This window comes from Dromaius novaehollandiae, chromosome 15, assembly GCF_036370855.1.
Source record: "Dromaius novaehollandiae isolate bDroNov1 chromosome 15, bDroNov1.hap1, whole genome shotgun sequence".
Taxonomy (NCBI): Eukaryota; Metazoa; Chordata; class Aves; order Casuariiformes; family Dromaiidae; genus Dromaius; species Dromaius novaehollandiae.
The window spans coordinates 17,649,402-17,655,414 of NC_088112.1; positions in this window are offsets into that span (position 1 = coordinate 17,649,402).

Genomic DNA, 6,013 nt, shown 5'->3' on the forward strand with positions numbered 1-6,013 from the left:
GATACTAATGCTGAACCCTGCCGCACCTGACATATTTGTATGCTGCGCTTAAATGACTGTTATAATTACTTAGATATTTGATTCATTATTAGGTCTGTAACAGTTTAAAATGCATATTAAATTTTATTCTCTTCCTTAAACTTGCAGGACTAGAGGAGCATTTAGCCATTAATATTATCTAGTGTATCCTTTTGGGCTATACCGTAGTAGTAAAGCAACAGATCTAAAAATCCCATGATTCTTACTCATCCCAGTCAACTATTAACATCTGAACACAATTACGAAGCTGACTTGGAATTATTAACCATACTATTGCTTTCCTGATTATCATCTTTTACGTACAGATTGATTCTCACTGAATTTTGTCTCTGAGATCCCCTCCCCACCTCTTGGTTAATTTTCTCCTAGCAGATCACCCTTTTCTCGTATTAAAACTAAGATAATGATATAAAAGAAAAAGTGAAAGGCCAGAACTGCATGTGTTCGTTACACAGGGAGAAGTCCCAGTCTTTGGGAATAGTAAAAATTGCAATGAAATATTTGAATGGCCAGTTACAGTGTCACAACTGAGAAGTTAAATGCCAAATAATGACATTATTGGTGCAAGACGGAAGGATTCTCATTAGCGAAGCCAACTGCTCAAACTGTCAGTCCACCTTTTTGGCTCTTTCTACCACATTCTCTTGTCTTTGTATCCTTTTTTTCCCCCTTCTTCTGTCAGGATCTTATTTTTCATCTTTATTCATTGTTGCCTCGTCCCCTTTCCTCTAGCAACAGAAACATATTTACTTGCAAGCTGATCCCATCTGTGCTCCTGCGCCGCGGCGCTTCCCCCTGCGGCGGCACTGCGTGTCTGCTTGGGTTTCATCCGCCTGCGAGGAAGGTCCAACGTGCAGAAGTGCCAAGATCTCAGACTGCTCCGCAGGCCGGCAGAGTACCTTCCCCGCGGCAGGGCTTCAGAAGTCGAGGGAGCGCAGCTTTTCCTGCGTAAGAAGGCGCCGCTACAACAACAATCCAATGCTCTTGCCCCCAGCCCTTGACGGGTCACTGAAATGGAAAGCTTCTCAACTTTTAACCGAAATGGGCTCCTCGCACTTGTACTGCTTCCTGTTGATAAGCCAGAGTTTTGGGGGGACCCTGACTCAAATATACTGAAGCCGTTTCTGCTGCAGTCTCGTGCCTTGCAAAGTAAGTAGGATCAGGACTCAAGAGATAACTAAGGAAGCCTATATCCTGGAGGAAATTACAGTGAATTAAAAAGTGATGGTTTTTCTCTTAATAAAAATTGAACTAATGCTCCGGTGTGACACTATGGAACTCTTGAGCTTATAAAGGTACTATCTTTGAGGAAATATATATGTTAATCCAGCTGTCATGCATAAATTCTCATTCGGGGCCTGATCTAATTCCCATTGAAGTAGAGATGGACTCTATCTACTTAAATTTCTCCGTGCAGTTTCACGGCTTTCCACTATCTTCATCTGTTGTATCGCATTACTGGGTGTGGGTAGAGTTGCCACATTCCACCCATGGCACAACTGTTTCAGTGGCAAGTGAAGTGATACGTGCATATGGTATATACAGTCTGTACACAAACCGTATGCTTCTAGACAGCTACCTATCTATGTAATTAGGGGAAGTTATAGAGGCTTCCTGAACATAAAGTCCATTTACTACATTATTAGAAGACTTTGCAAACTTCATTTATCATTAGCATGACTCTGGTTTTGATATCTCTGATACAGAAAGAGTGATATTTTCTGTTTACCCTTTATAAATTATTAACAGTTTAATTACTTTGAATAACAATAAAATCTATTTGCATGAGGCTTTTATAAGCATTCTCCATAATTTCCTTGTATCTTGCACCAAACTTTAGGTACAAGTTGTACTTAAGTAAAAGTAAATGGTTTCATACAATTTCCATTCTGCAGTTATACGTAATCTTCCTTTTGCTACCTGTTACACAGTCCCGAGACGTTCAATTTTCCTCATAGCTGAATGTTTTGTATAGTAGATGACCATCTAAGGAGTTTTGGCTAAGAACAACCTCCAGTGCAAAAAAAAATCACAGAATTTATGAAGTTCACTTTAATCATGATGATGGCAGAGGCACTAATAATTTTTTTCATTGGAAGTGACAAAAAGATACAAGATGACTGAATAACTAACTAGTAGTTAAGCTTGGGTATTTGTGTACGACCTTTTTCCCTCTTCTGAATCAATAAAATGTCCTTGGGATACCTGATTCAGAGCAAGGGGAAACAACACAGTGTTGGGTAAAACACATTTCATGGGTGGGATAATTAATTATTAATACTTCAAAACTTGCACTTCTCTTGCAGATGCACGTTAAATCACCTTTCTGCTGTAGAGCTGGGTCCATTGCTCTGGGACACCCAAGGGTTGGGTTCACCTAAATAAAAGCAGGTGTATATTGTGTATGTCTCTATCTGAGCTGGTGGACATAGGTTCGTTTTACAGTCCGTGGACTTCAAGGCACTTTACTTCCTCCTAAAGCAGACATCTAAAATCTAAGTCGCAATCCTGACAGTGCTTATTTCTCCACGTTGTTGAGAAGAGAGACGACTTCGCTGAGAACCTCAGCACTGCACATGCAAAACTGGCTGAGATGAACTCCAGCCACAGAGACCTCTGCCTGGCTTTCCCATTCCCTGCTTCTGGGAAGTCGACCTTCCCATCCCTGTTACCATGATTGCTTGCTTTCTTCTCCTTCTTTGCCCTGGTTCTGTGAGGTACCCTGAAATCTCTTATATTTTTGCTGAGTGCCATGTGCATCTTCTTTGAATTGCAGCCACTGCAAAGGATTCGAAGGCACGCGTTGGAACCGAGGCTGAAACTGCAAAGGTTTGTTTCCAAGCCCTGGGAGACTTCAGGGAGCTGAACAAAGGCTGGATATTCGCTGCTGCAAAGGGAGATCGGTGAATCGGGTTTTGCAGCTATGCTTTCTGAAAGGCTGCCCAACTAAACTGTGTTTGCTCGGAAAAGGATAAAAATAATCACCTGCTTCTGAGGTGATCACTGCAGGTAACAGGAAGAAATGATGCCTGACATTTACAGCTTGCAATTGGTTTGGTGCATTAAGGTTTTTCCACCCCTTCCAAAATATTAGGCACTTCTAAATAAACGCCTCCGGTAAGGGCAAAATGCCAGGTTGAAGGAGGCACCAATTTAATCTGCTATTGTTTCCTTTGTGTCCAGAACTGTTGGACTGCAAGATTAAGAAAAAGGACAAAAAGTTGTAGGGAAAATAATGCAAAGTGCTTGATCCTAATGCAGACTAAATCAGGTTTCCAAAAGTATGTCTTTTGGTAGAAAGCCGGCTCCTGAGGAACTGGCAAATGCTCAGCTAGCGCAACATGGAGACAACTGGCAGGGTGAGTCATGTTCGCATGTGACTGCTGAATGCGACAGCTTGTGAATAGCGAGGAGGAAGAGTTCATGCTAAGGGGATGAACCAAAGCAGCACCCGCTCGCCGGGCCAAGCCTGCGGGCAGGTATGGCGTGCCGCAGACCCGACCTGCCGTCGAGGTTTTGAGAAAATGGGCTTACAGCACGTTGTTTTCTTTCTTTCCTCAATTTTATTTCATCTTAGATTGTCTCTTTCTTGTCTTTATGGTAAAGAGAAAATAAGAGAAGACCTTTAAAACATTTGTAAACCCTGGATTACTATTATTGCCCGTTTTGCTTTTCTCTGAGCACCTTTTGCCTTCTTTATGCTGATGCTGGGTTGGCCTTTTTGTTCCTTGGTAGTTACTGCTCAAGTACATTGGGTAGACAGAGAAGGCTTCAGAAGAAAACTGAGACAAACATGCTCATAGGATTGATCCCTTCAAACAAACGCGATGGAAATTCGCTTTCAGTGCAAACTGGAAACAGGCTTGGGGAGACCATGGAGGTTACCGATGAGCTCCCGTGCTGCAATCAAGCCTTCTGTTGCCACTGCTCAAAATATTAAATCTGAGTCATTTATGAGTTACATTTAGCCACACTGTATTTTCATACATGTTCTTGGAAAAGATAATGTCTTTTCCAGTTTCTTGTTCGAAAATGTTCCACGTGTGAGCTTTGCGAGGACAATCGAGTGCGTAGGTTGTTCGAGAAAAATCTGTACGATCTCTGCCCTGAGTTAGCATCCAAAGTTTGCTGCTTTGGCTACATAATGTTGTGTGAGAGGGACTAGCTGGCTCATCTGTAAAATAGTCTGCTTGAATAAGGAGTGGTAGAGGTGTATCATGGGTGTTGGATGAGAGGCACTATGAACCAGTCGCATATTGCAAATGAAACAGATGTAGAGTCTTTGAGATGTGTCCTTTTATGCATAGGACCCTTGCATGCATAAAAGCCTGTGCGCCGGCTGCGAAGGATAAAGGTGGATTTTTGATCTGTCCAGAAGGTTTTCCCATTTTTTCTCTCCTGTAATGTCTTACTTCTATCAGGACATATGTTATTCTAGTTGCAATGACTGGAACCAGATCTTTTTTTCTCTTTTAATTACCTATTTGTCAGATTTAGGGAGGATAATGATTCCTCAGAGTCCTTCATCTGCAGCAAATACTAAGCATCTAGACGGAGTCCAGTGGCCTCCATTTCATTTTACAGATAATTATGGCTATGATGTTGATACGAGAGGGGCCAGGACCTTTGGTGCCTAGTGTGCAGGGCGCACTGTGTTTGCTCACCACCGCGACAGGAAAGGATTAAGGACATTCCTCCCGTTGTGAGCACCAGCCCCATTACCCTCGTCAACCTCACGTGATTTATTTTTCCGATCTCAGTTGCTAGTTTGGAGTTGACGAACTGGTGGAAATGTGTGGAAGCTAAGTGGCCTGTACAGCAGTTTATTTCTTTAAACTCTTATTTATTTCGTGCATCTTTTGCTGCTGTTTGCCATAACGGCTCTCAGTGTGTGACGGCGGCTGCCCAGAGTGCGGGTGTGTGTCCTGGCCGCTGTCTCCATCTTGGTAGATCCACGTGCGTTGGGTCCAAGCTATGTGAGAAGCTGCTTCAAACTGGGACCTCTCCGAGCTTAACCTCGTCTCTTCTTTCTCTCCTGGGTGTTGCTCCTTAGGGAACGTATTTGCAAATTCAAAAACCCTCCAACTTTGTCTCTTGACCATTGCTATTTCCTGGCTTCCGATGGGGTTCCTGCACAGGCTCACGCCCCTCTCGCTGTGCTGGGGCAGGAGGGGGGCTTTCCTGGGGGAGCCGTAGCTTCCACGCGCCGCAGCCCGAGTCCCGCAGAGGCTCTGGCCGGCTCTGGAGCCCGCGCTGGTGCCGGGACTCGCCAGGAGCAGGGCTGAGGCGGCTGCTCTTGCAAATCACGGACAGCAGGTGGTAGCACACGTTCATTCCATTACTTTCTTTTATTTATTTTAAAGAATTAAGCTTTGCAAAGCTTCATCTTTCTTTGGAAAATGGGCAAGGGGGGAGACCTAGCTTCCGGAGAGGACGAGTACCCAGCTTGCTCCCAAGTTCTTTTTTCCCAGGGAAGCTAAAGCCGCTCCCTCTGTCTCCTCCAACATTTCCACCGTCACTGGTCCTCAGCAGGTTCGCTCGCTGCGTTCCTGAAAGAGCGAGTCTTGGCTTGAATGCGCAACGTCCTAAAGGATGAATTTTGCCGTGGGAGCACGCAGGCGGTGCTGACTGCGCCGAGCGGGGCAGTGAGCTGCGGCGGCAGGGCTGTCTGGGCCTGCACGGGAAGGCTGTGTTAAACTGGTTGCATCAGCTAGTCGTTCTGCTGAACGGAAATAATCTCGTCCAGCCCCAGAGGACCACGAGCACCAGGCGCAGCCAGAGCCGGGACGCAGCCAGGGTAGGGTTTAACCAGGAGGGAGCTGGCCAGTTGGTTACGTCTCCCTCCAGCTGGCACATAAATCAGACACAGCTCTCTTCCCTGCAGAACATCAACAGGAGCAACACAGACTATTTTTGACATGTACGCCTGTGAATTTTGCAATAAGGTGGCACTTGTTTTGGCCTTGTGAGAAAG